The 15,826-nt window shown below is 38.6% G+C and overlaps 1 non-coding gene across 1 annotated transcript; it reads left to right on the top strand.

Moving 5' to 3' along the window:
• The first annotated feature begins 220 nt into the window (after positions 1-220).
• LOC148568222 (small nucleolar RNA R71) lies at positions 221-324 on the top strand. Its single transcript, XR_015882529.1, has one exon. It is a non-coding gene; the product is annotated as a small nucleolar RNA R71 (small nucleolar RNA).
• Positions 325-15,826: the final 15,502 nt, after the last annotated feature.

Below are 15,826 nucleotides of genomic sequence, written 5' to 3'. Positions count from 1 at the left end.
TAGAATTGTATCAACATGGTTCAGCTCCATGACTCCCTTAGTGTTGTGCCTCTCTGATGCATAGTAGTACTCATTCTCAGCCACTGTCTCAATCACTTCAATGGCTTCTTCCACAGTCTTTTTCCTGTTCAAAGAACCTCCTGATGAATGGTCTACAGCCTTCCTTGATTCATAAGAGAGTCCATCATAGAAAATATGCAATTGCACCCAATCATGGAACATGTCTGGTGGGCATTTCCTTGTCAAGTCCTTGAATCTCTCCCATGCCTCGTAGAGAGTTTCACCATCTTGTTGTCTAAAAGTCTGAACCTCAGATCGAAGCCTATTGACCTTTTGCGGAGGGTAGAAACGTGCCAGAAACTTGCTTTCCACCTCATCCCATGTTGTTAGACTCCCCCTTGGGAATGATTCCAGCCACTTAGCTGCTTTGTCCCTAAGTGAAAATGGGAACAAAAGCAGTTTATAGGCATCTTCCTGGACTCCATTGGACTTCACAGTGTCACAAATTCTCAGGAATTTTGTGAGATGTTGGTTTGGGTCTTCATTAGCACTTCCACCAAAGGAACAATGATTCTCCACAAGTGATATTAGCTGTGGCTTGAGCTCAAAATTGTTGGCCTGAATGGGTGGTTTCTGGATGCTACTACCACAATTCCCAGAGGTTGGGTTTATGTATGAACTAAGAACCCTCCTCTCAGGAATGGCATGGTTTCCATCAGCTCTCTCATGGTTGTGAACTTCTCTATCCATGTTGAGATCTAGAGCTTCCTCAAAATTGTCCTCAGATTCTCCTTCAGATTCTTCTTCTCCCAGTACTCTCTTCCCTCTTGCTTCCCTTCTCAGTCTATGAAGGGTCCTCTCTGGTTCAGTATATGGAGGAGTTGATGTCTCTCCTCTCCTACCTGTCATATAAAAACACAGCACAAGCAACAAACAAGTGAAATACTCTTGGTTAATGGAAGAGTATGGTTAGAGCAATTGAGGAATTAATTCAAACAGTTAGTGAGTCAGTGAGTTAGTTGCTTGAATTTTAAAGGCATAAAGAAAGAAAGCATGTAACAAGGTGCAGAAATTAAAATTCAACAAGTAACTTGTACTGAATTAATCAAAACAAAAAAAATGCTCAATCTAGTTAACTTCCAATTGGAGAATTGTCAATCGAAAACCAATCCCCGGCAACGGCGCCATAAACTTGATGCACATAAACTAGTTATGCTACGATTTAGGAAATTGCACGATCGGCAAAATTCCTTCCGGCAAGTGCACCGGTTATCGTCAAGTAAAAACTCACAATAGAGTGAGGTCGAATCCCACAAGGATTGGTTGAGTGAGCAATTCGGATTAGAAGTGTGTTCTAGTTGAGCGGAATCAAGATTGAGATGAGAATTTGCGGAATGTAAAGTTGGCGGGAAAAGTAAATGACAAGAAATTAAAATGGCGGAATCTTAAATTGCATGAATTAAAGAGCAGAAACTAAATTGCTGAAATTAAAGGGAATGGGGGTGATTGCATGAATTTAATTGCAGGATGTAAAGAGAAAGTGGAAATCAGAATTGGGGGATTCATTGGGTTAAAGGAGATATTGAGATCTCCGAATCAAAACATGTTTATCTCTTCCTCAAGCAATGCATTCATTGAATTTTGCTTGGCAATCTTATATGATTGGATCCCAATCCCTTGGCTCACCAATTCTCTCTAAAAATGAACAAATTCCCAATCCCTTGGTTTAAATGTTCATAAGAAGAGATGATGCTCTATCACTGATTATACCACACAATTTCATGAACCACAATTTGGTAGGATTACATGTCACAATATCCATCCAAACCCCAATCCAATTCATTGTGAGAAAGCTTCTCTAGCATGAATCCTCCATTCCTTTCCCAAGGTTCCGAAGGATTCCAATTATGGGTAGTTTCTTTCCCAAGACAACTACCCAATGGAATTAGATCGAGAAGCTTTCTAACAAAATTCAAGAGAAAAGATTGAAGAAGAAGATAAACTATTATTGATTCATTGAATTACAATAGAGCTCCCTAACCCAATGAAAGGGGGTTTAGTGAGTCATAGCTCTGAATTCAATTACAAAGAAATGAAAACTAGCTCAATGAAAAGGTAAAAGGTCCTCCCTAACTTAAATTCTATCCTATTTATACACTTTCTATATTGAGCTTCTGTTGAGTTTCTTGGGCTTTGAGGCCTCTCCATGCTTTCCTTTTGCCTTGGGTTTATGATCCATAATCTTGATGAGGCTGTTGATCCAAATTCTGTAACATTTATTGAGCCAACTTAGTGATAATCAAATAATGACACATGACTCAATAAATTGAGATTTCAAACTCATCAATCCTTCAGGCCCAATCCCATAAACCATGATATTCAATTGGGTTTCATACCAAAGTAAGTTTAAGTTAATATTTGTGCTCAAAGACTAACTTAAATCACAATATTTTTGGCCCAGAAACCTTTTCCAAGAGTGGCGTTTAAGTTGCAGTTTAAGCTTAAACTGCAGCTTAAACGCCAGACACTTCCAGTGAGGCCTTTTGTAGAAGCACGTTTAAGCTTCAGTTTAAGGTTAAACTGAAGCTTAAACGTGGAAATGGAAGAAGGTAGCCCTGGAGAGTCATGTAGTCGAACACGTTTAAGCTTCAGTTTAAGGTTAAACTGAAGCTTAAACGTGGAGATAGGAAGGGCAGCCCTGGAGGTCGAACACGTTTAACCTCCAGTTTAAGGTTAAACTGGAGGTTAAACGTGGAAAAGGAAGGAGGCATCCTGGAGGTCGAACACGTTTAACCTCCAGTTTGAGGTCAAACTGGAGGTTAAACGTGGAAGCTTAGAATGGTAGCCCTGGAGGTGTCGAACACGTTTAACCTCCAGTTTGAGGTCAAACTGGAGGTTAAACGTGGAAATGGAGAAAGCAACCCTGGAGGAAAGTTCTTGGTCGAACACGTTTAAGCTCCAGTTTAAGGTCAAACTGGAGCTTAAACGTGGTAATGGCTCCCTGGTGCTCTTCCCACTCCTGGCGTTTAACCTCCAGTTTGAGGTCAAACTGGAGGTTAAACGTGGAACTCCTCCCTGGGTGGCATACTCATTCTGGCGTTTAACCTCCAGTTTGAGGTCAAACTGGAGGTTAAACGTGGAAATGCTTCTTTGGTGAGACCTTCCATTCTGGCGTTTAACCTCCAGTTTGAGGTCAAACTGGAGGTTAAACTTCAATTCCAGCATTTCTTATCCTTCATGATTTTTGGCGTTTAAGCTCCAGTTTAGGCTTAAACTGGAACTTAAACTCCACATGTGATATTCAAGCTTCCTTTATTGATTTTGTTGCTTCCTTGCCTAGCCTCTTCTTCCCTGAAATCATCCAAACAATTGCATCAAAGTCTTGCAAAATTTCATGAGAAATCTTCCATTCATAGCATTCAAGTAATATAACTAAAAACTCATGGAATTTGCATCAAAATCATACTGTTTTGATGGTTCATTGCTTTGTTACTCTTTTAACCCTTCTTGGTTACTTAAAGCTCAAGAAAATGCATAAAACAACTAAAACTAACAGAAAAATGCTAGTGAAACTAGCCTATGATGCCTTGGCATCACATATCCCAAAAACAACTATATTTTCTTAACTTAGATAAAAAGACTCCTTCTCAAAAGAAATAGAAACTTAATCATTTTAGAAAATTTAATTAATCAAATTCTTAATAATAAAATTTAAGTATAGGTAAATAATAATATTTAAAAAAGAAAAGCCCCAAGAAGAACAATAGAACTTAAACTTTTAGATATATCAAATTATCTAATAATTTTTAGATAAAAAGACTACTTAAACTTTTTTTTATGTAAATAGTCACCTAAATTTATATCCAACAACCGCATTCATTTATATTAAGAATGATTGCTAGTTGGCAAAGCAAATGATGATAGTTCATGTTTGTAAGTCCTTGCTCTATTTGAATGTTACTAGGGTCAGCACAGGTAAGTGAAAGGGCCAAAGGCTGATACTTCCTACTATGACATGCATGTCATGAAAATGAATCTTACGATCCCAATTCTTACAAGAAATTTAAAATTGGAAATTTTTATTTATTGAATGACTTATTTCAATTTTTTAGGTATTTTTTTACAGTGGTTATTATTCACTTATCTAACTCAAATATAAAGAAATAGATCCCACCTCGAAGCATATACCACAATACTCTATTTCTTATTAAAAATCACAGCAGCTCTTTGGACACCCTCTGTTTCTCACTCTGCTAGAGCATTGATGCACGAAAACTTGTCTCTCAACAAATTTTCCTTCGGCAAGTATACCAAATTGTCGTCAAGTAAAAACTCACAATAGAGTGAGGTCGAATCCCACATGGATTGATTGATCAAGCAACTTTAATTAGAGGAATGTTCTAGTTGAGCTACGCAGAAATTGAGTTGAGGAATTGCAAAAAATTAAATGGCGGGAAAGTAAACAACAGAAAATGTAAATGCTGGAAATAAATGGTTGAATGTAAATGGCGAAAAGTAAATTGCAGAATCTTAAACGGGGATTTGGGAAGATGAGCATAAAAGTAAATGGCAGAAAATAAAGAGAATGGGTAAGATCAGAAATGGGGGATTCATTAGGCTTAGGAGATGTTGCATTCTCCGGATCAAGTTCATTCTCATCTCTTCCTCAATCAATGCATTCATTGATCTCCTTGGCAAACTTAAGTGATTGGATCCGAATTCCTTGGCAACCCAATCTCTCTGAGCTTGAACAATTACCCAATTCCTTGATTTAATTGCTCATGGGAAGAGATGAAGTGTGGTCACCGATTATACTACATGTATTTCCAAATCAAAGTGTTGGTAGGATTATATGTCACTATATCCATCCGAACCCCAATTTGGTCCAACATGAGAAAGTAATTCTAGCATGATCTCCTCATCCCTTTTCCAAGGCTCAGAGGAGATCCAATTATGGAAAGTTTCTTTTCCAAGATAACTAACCAATTGGATTAAGATCGAAAGCTTTCTAGTAAAATCAAGAGAACAGAAAGAAGAAGAAGAATGAAAACTATAATTGATCCATCAAATTACAAAAGAGCTCCCTAACCCAATGAAAAGGGGTTTAGTTATTCATAGCTCTGGAAATGGAAGATGATAAAGAAGAATGCATTTTGAAAGTTAAACTAGAAGTTGCAGAGAAAGTAAAATATACAAAGTGTAGTTCTCAAGTTCCAGATCCCTTTTCAATTCAAAACTATCCCTATATATACTACTCTTCTGATCTTCTAGTTGAGCTCTTCAAGTCTTGGATATAGGCCTTTGATCTTTAGTTGAAGCAGTTACAGTCTTCAGTAGGCTCAGCTTTGCTTGCAGACAGAATGTGAGTCAGGCATGGTAGGACGTTTAGTTAGGACGTTAGTGGTGTTAACGTTACGTGTAAACTTGGGGTCGAAAGTGTTAGTGACGATAACTTTGTCACTAACGTTCCCAACCAATTGATCCACGTTAACTTCAATGTTAGTGATACTAACATAACCACTAACGTAGCCTCTTAGCCTTTCGCAAACGTTATTGGCATTCACTTTTACCAATTACGTTGCTCTTTGTCACTTTCTTCCACGTTAATGGTCCACATTAGTGTAACTAACGTGGCCCTTAACGTGGGCATGCCAAGGCTCGAGAGCGTTAGTGACACTTACCTTTGTCACTAACGCTTCAAAATGCCCTTTCCTTCCATGTTAGTACTTCACGTTAATGGCATTAACGTGACCATTAACATGGGTGTATTAGCCATCTCCAACATTAGTGACAAAGGTGATTGTCACTAACGTTGGCTTATCATTCATTGCTCCACGTTACCCTTCACGTTAGTGGGCTTAATGATGACAAGTCATCTTAGCCTAGTTTCACTAGCCTTTTTCTTTTGTTTTCAATTGAATTATGCACTTTCTTGAGCCAAAAGCAAGCCAATTGGGTAGATTTTCATGTTTCCTTTGATTTAATCAACCATGTATGAATTCATGCTATTTCATGAGGTTTTATGCTATAATTGTCACATATTATGATAAAATGAATATCTCATGATTTTAAGCATAGCTTTGATGTGTTTGGTTGATTAATGATAGGTGAAGAAAGCTTGGAGAAAGGATGAAGCAAGAAGGAATGGATAGGAGTAAAGAGAGGACAATGGAATAAGTGAAAATGAACCAGGAAGCAAAAAGCTGGACCAAAAGTTAGCCTCAAACTTTTGCACAAACTTTTGGGTGAAAAGTTAGTCCCAACGTTAGCCCCTAACTTTTGGGCTAACGTTGGCACATGAAAGTTACTCCCTGGGCACCAAAAGTTTGTGCCAACGTTAGCCCCTAACTTTGTGGCTAACGTTGGCATGAGAAAAACACCCCCTGGGCACCAAAAGTTTGCGCCAACGTTAGCCCCTAACTTTGTGGCTAACGTTGGCATGAGAAAAACACCCCCTGGCCACCAAAAGTTTGCGCCAACGTTAGCCTCTAACTTTTGGGCTAACGTTGGCACATGAACAATACAAAGGGGGAGCAAAAGTTTGCGCCAACGTTAGCCTCTAACTTTTGGGCTAACGTTGGCGCCATAAGTACACATAAGGAGGCCAACGTTGGAGCAAAAGTTAGACCCCTAACTTTTGCCCCAACGTGGATAGCAGCAAAGCATGGAGGCTGATAGTAAAAGTTAGAGTAAAAGTTAGCCTCAAACTTTTACTCAAACTTTTGCAAAACTCCAACCCGGTTCAATTGGTTTACTTTGGTTCCTCTCCAAACTCCAAGAGCAATCAACCAAGGCCTCTCTCAACCCAATTCCACCAAGAGCAAAGGCCCAACTCAAGGCTTGAAGATCATTTGAAGAAAGTGTATAAATAGGATAGAATTCAAGTTTTTCGGGAGCTTTCCTTTTGAGTTTTCATAATAGTTTTCGGAGAGCTTTGGATATTGAGTGATCTTTAATTTCTTAGTTTCGGGGAAGGAGAATTCCACTCTCTTCCTCTTAGTTTTATTGCTTTCAATTTCAATTGCAATTGTCTTGGATCTTGGGTTGGAGAATTGAAGGAATTCTGTTTCAATCTCATCCGAAGATCTCTCTGTTTCTTCTACTGCTTATTGAATTTAATTTCTGTTAATTGTTCTTCATCTACTTTCTTTGCAATTTACAATTCCTTTGCAATTGTTCTTGTTGAATCTAGGAAGGCATTGAGATCTAGACTTGGTTATCTAGTCTCTTGGGTCCTGAGATCCGGATTCCCCATTTCCCATTCCCTGTTTACTGTTTTCATGCTTATTTACAATTCTGTTTTTAGATCCGGTTCAATCCAAGTGTTCTTTTACTTCTCTGTTGGTTGCAATTTACTTTCCCTTGTTTAATTTCTGCAAATCCAACTCCCAATTCCCTTTACAATTCAAGCTATTTACATTTCTTGCACTTTAAGATTCTGCAATTTCCATTTCTTGCGTTCTAAGTTTCTGCCATTTAATTTCTTGTTCTTTAAGATTCAGCATTTAAATTCCTGTTCTCTTTAATTTCATGTCAATTACCCATTCCCTTTACTTTCCATGCAATTTAAATTCTGCAAATCACAAATCACTCAACCAAATCTTGATTTGCTTGACTAAATCAACCACTAAACTAAAATTGCTCAATACTTCAATCCCTGTGGGATCGACCTCACTCCCGTGAGTTATTATTACTTGATGCGACCCGGTGCACTTGCCGGTTAGTTTTGGGTGTTTTGGAGAAATTCGTTTTTCCGCTAAAATATCCCATTAAGTTTTTGGTGCCGTTGCCGGGGATTGATTAGATTGACAATGATTAGGTGAGGTGGTGATCTAGATCTGGCATTTTTATTTTCTGTTCCTTTAATTTTCAATTAACCCACTAACTGTTTGAAATTTTGCCTGAGATAACTGAAACTTCGCTCTAGCAACAAGGTGAAGTTTTCCTGAAAATTTCTGGCTCTATGCAATGCTCTTGCTTACACAAGAGAAGCAATTTCTGCCACTAATCTCCCAAGTCCATCAACTGTTTGATACTTTGTGCCAGCTAACCTTCTGAATCACATTCTGAGCTTGAAAATATTCAATCATCACTTGAATTGTTTGTGATTGTGCAGGTCATGGAGGAAAAGAATCCTACAGCAAGAGGAGAAAAACTGAGGCATTATGATTTCCAGCCTCCATAATCAAAGAGCAAGATGTCAAGCTAGTGACAATAAAAGGGCGCTTGTTGGGAGGCAACCCAACCGGAGGTAGTTTTCTTTTCATAGCTCTTTTAATAAAAGGTTAGTTAGCTTTACCTATATTGCAAGAAGCTAAGTTTGGTGTTGCACACCAAAACAATATAAGGGAGAATGAAGGATTCTAAGTTTGGTGTTCCACCAAAATCTCATTTAAAAACATATTCTCACCTTTTGCATAATGCTAGCTTCAAGCAGTTAGATAAACTAATTAACTGTTTTGCTAGTTTAGTTTTCAGTTTTGTTACTGTTGAAAAAGAAAAAAAGAGTTTCACACATGGTTAATTTGATGCATGAAAACCATTAGCAAGGTACTAAGTTTGGTGTTCCCACACCAAAGTAAGTACAAAAGCCCACAAATAAATCATGCATGCTAACCATTTTTCAAGTGCTTGGAGAACAAGCAACTTTCAATATCATTGCAGAGTGTCATACAAGCTTTTGGAAGGATTAAGCATCATCACCCAAAAAAAATGAAAGAGGAACGTGTGGATCAGTAATGATGATGATGAGGAGTGAAGCAAGCGAACTCCAAAAGGTTGTATCGTTAAGTGATTATCTTACATCAAACACTGCTATGATTGAGAGTGGTTTAGTTTCCCTGATTATCTATCTGCATAGCATAGTTTTTCTGTAATTCAATAAGCAAGATGCTTGATCATTCACAACATTTTTCTCTTCAAAACTTGTTTGCACTCAATGTTCAAAAATGCATCACATGAAAGTTCTTTGAAAAGAAGGATTGAGGAATTAAACAATTTTGAGGCAAGCAAAAGATTAGGAGAAGTGGTGGTTCTAGTTGTATGATTATGTATTGAGGTTGCATCTTGTGAAAACTTGCATGGGAGCTCATAGGCGGGACATGAAGTTCAAAGAAGTATTGTGGAGATTCTCAAAAATTTATTGATCCAAGAAGCAGCAAACAAAACAAAAGAAAGAAAAGAAAATACAAAAACAAAAAGAACATGGCCCAAGGCTCTGAGCATCAATTACTAGGCAGAAAAAGAGAAAAAAAAAAGAAACAAAACTCAAAGAGTTGTTAGCCTAGTAAATGCTTGTGGTTGAGCTGTGTCAAGGAAAGAGGCTTGAGCAAGTAAATCTTTAGGGGTGCTTTAACACCTAATACCTTAAAACCAACTGGTTTAGGAGTATTGATTGAAAGCTTATCTAAAGAGCCGCTTTGAGACATGACACTTAGAGTCGAGGCCAAAGCACAGAAACTATAAGCTGCTTCAAGGTGACTACATATAAAGAGATCTCCATGATACCATTTGGATGAAAATCCTAAGACCTAAGACTCCCAATATGTGAGGACTAGTGAGCACTGAAACCCTTGCATGAGCATATGATTTAGAGTTCACCCCACTGACACTTGATCACTTCACTCACAGGACCTGACAAGTTGTTCTTCAATCCATCTTAAATGAAAGAACCATTGAGCATAATTCATTTCTTGCTTGGGGTCAAGCAAGCTTTAAGTTTGGTGTTGTGATGACAAGTCATCTTAGCCTAGTTTCACTAGCCTTTTTCTTTTGTTTTCAATTGAATTATGCACTTTCTTGAGCCAAAAGCAAGCCAATTGGGTAGATTTTCATGTTTCCTTTGATTTAATCAACCATGTATGAATTCATGCTATTTCATGAGGTTTTATGCTATAATTGTCACATATTATGATAAAATGAATATCTCATGTTTGGTTGAACCAGGAAGCAAAAAGCTGGACCAAAAGTTAGCCTCAAACTTTTGCACAAACTTTTGGGTGAAAAGTTAGTCCCAACGTTAGCCCCTAACTTTTGGGCTAACGTTGGCACATGAAAGTTACTCCCTGGGCACCAAAAGTTTGCGCCAACGTTAGCCCCTAACTTTGTGGCTAACGTTGGCATGAGAAAAACACCCCCTGGGCACCAAAAGTTTGCGCCAACGTTAGCCCCTAACTTTGTGGCTAACGTTGGCATGAGAAAAACACCCCCTGGCCACCAAAAGTTTGCGCCAACGTTAGCCTCTAACTTTTGGGCTAACGTTGGCACATGAACAATACAAAGGGGGAGCAAAAGTTTGCGCCAACGTTAGCCTCTAACTTTTGGGCTAACGTTGGCGCCATAAGTACACATAAGGAGGCCAACGTTGGAGCAAAAGTTAGACCCCTAACTTTTGCCCCAACGTGGATAGCAACAAAGCATGGAGGCTGATAGTAAAAGTTAGAGTAAAAGTTAGCCTCAAACTTTTACTCAAACTTTTGCAAAACTCCAACCCGGTTCAATTGGTTTACTTTGGTTCCTCTCCAAACTCCAAGAGCAATCAACCAAGGCCTCTCTCAACCCAATTCCACCAAGAGCAAAGGCCCAACTCAAGGCTTGAAGATCATTTGAAGAAAGTGTATAAATAGGATAGAATTCAAGTTTTTCGGGAGCTTTCCTTTTGAGTTTTCATAATAGTTTTCGGAGAGCTTTGGATATTGAGTGATCTTTAATTTCTTAGTTTCGGGGAAGGAGAATTCCACTCTCTTCCTCTTAGTTTTATTGCTTTCAATTTCAATTTCAATTGTCTTGGATCTTAGGTTGGAGAATTGAAGGAATTCTGTTTCAATCTCATCCGAAGATCTCTCTGTTTCTTCTACTGCTTATTGAATTTAATTTCTGTTAATTGTTCTTCATCTACTTTCTTTGCAATTTACAATTCCTTTGCAATTGTTCTTGTTGGATCTAGGAAGGCATTGAGATCTAGACTTGGTTATCTAGTCTCTTGGGTCCTGAGATCCGGATTCCCCATTTCGCATTCCCTGTTTACTATTTACATGCTTATTTACAATTCTGTTTTTAGATCCGGTTCAATCCTAGTGTTCTTTTACTTCTCTGTTGGATGCAATTTACTTTCCCTCGTTTAATTTCTGTAAATCCAACTCCCAATTCCCTTTACAATTCAAGCTATTTACATTTCTTGCACTTTAAGATTCTACAATTTCCATTTCTTGCGTTCTAAGTTTCTGCCATTTAATTTCTTGTTCTTTAAGATTCAGCATTTAAATTCCTGTTCTCTTTAATTTCATGTCAATTACCCATTCCCTTTACTTTCCATGCAATTTAAATTCTGCAAATCACAAATCACTCAACCAAATCTTGATTCGCTTGACTAAATCAACCACTAAACTAAAATTGCTCAATCCTTCAATCCCTGTGGGATCGACCTCACTCCCGTGAGTTATTATTACTTGATGCGACCCGAGAACTTGCTGGTTAGTTTTGGGTGTTTTGGAGAAATTCGTTTTTCCGCTAAAATATCCCATCACTTAACATGACCACTAACGTAGGCAATTTAGGCTTGGTCTAGCGTTAGTGACAAAGGTGAGTGTCACTAACGCTTGCGACTTCCTCTTTACTCCATGTTAGAGTCCACGTTAATTGGATTAATGTGGCTCTTAACGTGGCTTAGTGTGGCATTTTGGAACGTTAGTGGTGTTCACTTTTACCACTAATGTTGGAGGTCCCTCGTTCTTCCACGTTAGTTCCCACGTTAGTGTAACTAACGTGGCAACTAACGTGGGTTAAGATGGCATTCGAAGGCGTTATTTGTGGTAACTTTACCAATAACGTTGCAAGCTTGCTCCCATTCCACGTTAGTGGTCACGTTAGTGAAGCTAACGTGGCTGCTAACGTGGTTCTTCTTTGCTTCCTTTATCCTGAAATCAAACAAACAAGGTGCATCAAAGCTTTGTTTCATGTCATGAGATCATGCATCATCTATATTATCATTCAATTCATGCATAATTCTCATGAAATCATGTAAAGTTCACGATGTTTGCTTGAATCAAGATGTAAGTGTATATTCATCCAAAATGTGCTTATTTACTAAGAAAATGCATGAAACTATCCTAAAAAAGTAAAGAAAAAGGTCAGTGAAACTGGCCAAAATGCCCTGGCATCACAACACCAAACTTAAAGCTTGCTTGTCCCTAAGCAAGTACTGAAACATAAGAATGATGAATGAAAGAACAAGAGAAACAAGTTCTTATTATAGAAGTAAAATTCTTGGTTTATGGGGTTTCATGCATAGCATCTTAGGTTTATTCCTTTACTTCCAGGTCCTTATCATGCTATTGAATACTTGCTTGATTGCATCCTATGAGATCCTTATTCCTTGATCCCCCCTTTCTTTTTAGGGTTTATTGCATTCTTAGGCTAAGTGCTCTGTGAGGGGGCAACTCTTTAAAATAAGTTTTCAGCCAACACTCTCGAACCAGTTGGTTCAAGGTGCTAGGTGTTGAAACACCCCTACGGACTTACTCCCTCAAGTCTCTCTCCCCCACACATGCACACCACAGGCATATGGTTTGTTATTTTCCTTCCTTGAGGCCTTGGTGTCCAGCACCTCTTTGGGTTACTAAGTATTCTGTAGTAAGGTTGCTCTTGATAGTGGATTTTCAGTTGATAATCCCGGGTTAGTTAACCCAAGTTACTAAGTGATGAGGCACTCCAAAGAACTTATTCATCCAAGCAGATCCTTTGCACAAGAACACCACAAACACATGCTTCAAGATTCAAACCCTTGGTACCTAGCCTTATTTCTTTTTATTTCTTTTTCAACTCTCACTGTTCTTTTCTCTTTTTCTTATTAGGACCTTATTGTTTAACTAGTCTCATAGAATGTGCTTCAAGCATAGGATTTAGAACATCTAGTTGCCTGTATACCTTGTTGGTGAACCAACTTAGCTAACCAATTACTACACCACAAACATTAAGAACTTCACAAGATGAACCCCACTCTGGTTTTTCATAACATTTTCTTTTATTTAACCTAAAGGGCAAGCATACATTTAAATAGGATGAAAATGATAACAGGGGACTTAGACTAGCACACATGGACTTAGGCAAAGAAAATTTAAAGGCAGAATTGAAACTTCCTAAGCTACTATGGAAGCATGTTCTATTTCATACATGATTTTCCTTATTTAGACATTTAAAGGGAGAAAATGAAAAGGAACTCCGCCACCTTTTACTCATGAGGGTGCCCATACTTTCTCTCTTGTTTGTCCTCTTTGTGTCCTTCTTGAGTGCTCGAATTTTCATTTCCTTTGCGCTTCCCAATCAGCTTTTTCCAGAAGCCAGCATCTTCCATCTTCTTCTTCAATGCTTCCTTCTACTGTTTCACCTTCCCCTCCTCTTGTTCTGTTAGGTCCTTGTGGACTATCTCATATCTTGGGATCGTAGAGTGCAAATTATGCATATGCCCAGCCATATAAGTCAACTTGGCCTGAGTGTTTATGTTGAATTCTTCCCTGTGTAGTTTCCATCCCTCATTAAGCACGCTGAACTCGTTGAATGCTTTCATCTGAGCTAACTGATGTTGGTTGAGTTCTTGAAGGCGTTTATCTTGACACTCTTACCTTTCAGTTACTTGATTGATGGCTTGGGTGAGCTGGGAGTAGTGTTCCTGTTGTTGCTCCATTTGTTGTTTCTGCCATTCCTCTTGTTGATTCATCCAATTAGAAAGTAGTTCTTCCTGACTATCCATCCTTTGGGATTGAAAGTGTAGTTATTGTTCTTGTCCTTCCATGTATCTCCTTGCCAAATCCTCAATGGCTCCTTGAATGTGAACCAGATTTATGTTGGTTGGATCGTATTGCTCTTCTTGCTGGTATTTTGTTTGTTGAGGTTATTCTTGATGAGGTTCTTCTTGTGATGTTCTTTTCCTTATCTGAGGCCTTCTTTGTTGTTGAGCAGGTGCCACATATGTTATGCGCTAGAGCGTAACTAACCTTCCAGGGTTTATCCAATTTGGATTGCTATCTTCGAAGACTACCTTGGCTTTCATACATAATCTCAAGATGGTACTGGGGTAGCAAAGCCGAGCACTCGGGTCAATCTTTTTGGCTGCTTCTTGGATCCCCTCAGCTATAATTTTATGTACATTGATATCTCCACCCCTCATAATGCAATGTACTAGAGTAGCTCGAGCAATGTTGACCTCAGAATTGTTTGAGGCTGGAAAGATAGATCTTCTCACGAGCTCAAACCATCCCTTGGCTTCTAGAATGAGATCTCCTCTTCTAATGAACCACGGCCTCTTATCTGAATACCTTTCCTAATCTGATCCTATAACACACATATCATTCATAATTTCTTCAAGCTCATCATTGTTGGGGCCATTACTTATTCTTGCTTGATAACTGGGCTTGTCAGAAGGTTGTGATCTCAGATGAAGAGTCCTCATTATGGCATTGGGACTGAAGTCTACCTCTGTTCCTCTCACATAGCTATTGAAGGTAGGTGCCTTGGTAGTGTCTTCTCTGGCCACATTGGCATAGAACTCCTTAATGAGATTTGCATTTATCTTTGTGTCTGGGTTCATGAGCTCTTGCCAACCCCTTTGTTCAATCTTCTCTCTAATCTGTCGGCACTCATCATCGTTGAACTGGAATGTCAATTCTGGCAATATTTTCTTGTGTTTTATCCGTTCAAATTGAAGCTCATGGAAGGCGGTCTTGAACCTCCCTTCATCAAAAGGGATGCTCTCCACCGGTCCCTTTCCCTTTCGCCTCTTAGAGCTTGATGATGCCATGAGTCGAAGTTAGTATGCGAAGGTGTTGAAAATTATGGATTGATGATGGAACTCGACCGAGTTAAGATAGGGTGTAGCTATAGGATTGTGTTTGGATGAAGGAAGGAGTGTTAGGTGTGTGTTTCGAAAGAGAAAAGAATGAAACGAAAGGGCATTTGAATATGGAAGGGTATAGAGTAGGGTTCATTTATATAGGAAGATGATAGGTGATCGAAGGGTGTGGATTGATAGTAAGAACCAATGGTGGACGGTTGGGATTTGACATATGATGGGCATAAGGATCACTACTTTTATGATAGGGTTGGTTCGGTTTCCAAGGGTATCATTCTTCCAATGTTGCATGGCAACATTTCCCAATGCATTCCCTTTGAAGACATGTGTATAGTCCCTCTTTGTGAAGTGGCCGAACCCCCATCTTCATTTGTCCCATAAATTTCATCCAATCTTCCCTTCATTTCTCCTGCAAGATAAAAGGAACTAATGAGTTTGGATAATGGCGGCAAAATTAGAAAGTGGAATAACTACTTTTTAAAATTTTTTTATTTTTAAATAACTAAGTGCTATTCATGAATACAACCCAACTGACAGATTAATTGTTCATATATGCAACATTGGTGACACCAAACTTAGCTTGTGACCATGTGGTGTAAAAAGAGTTGATTAAGGCTCTAAGAGTAACACAGTGTGAATTGTGTTCTTGTCCTCTTAGTTTACCTGGAACACCAAACTTGTTGTTCACTATATGTTGCATATAAGGATTCATCTAAGTGTTTGTCAAAGTTGATTTGGAATTCATGAACATTGCTTTATTAACTACTTCAGACATCCTAAAAAAAATTAAAATATGGGTTGCCTCCCATGAAGTGCTTCTTTAGCGTCATTAGCTTGACTTTCTGCCCTTGTCAGGGTGGTTGGTAGTGCTTCAAATCTTCCCCTCTTGCAGTGAATCTATCTCCGTTGGCTTCATTAAAAACATCCACATGTTCCAAGGAGAGAAGTCTACTGATGGTGAAAACTTTAGGCAGCTGAAAT

The sequence above is a fragment of the Arachis ipaensis genome, chromosome B4, assembly GCF_059453495.1.
Source record: "Arachis ipaensis isolate K30076 ecotype BB chromosome B4, ASM5945349v1, whole genome shotgun sequence".
NCBI classification, from domain to species: Eukaryota; Viridiplantae; Streptophyta; class Magnoliopsida; order Fabales; family Fabaceae; genus Arachis; species Arachis ipaensis.
Note: the sequence above shows the minus strand (reverse complement) of the source record. Positions and strands in the feature narration are given on the sequence as shown.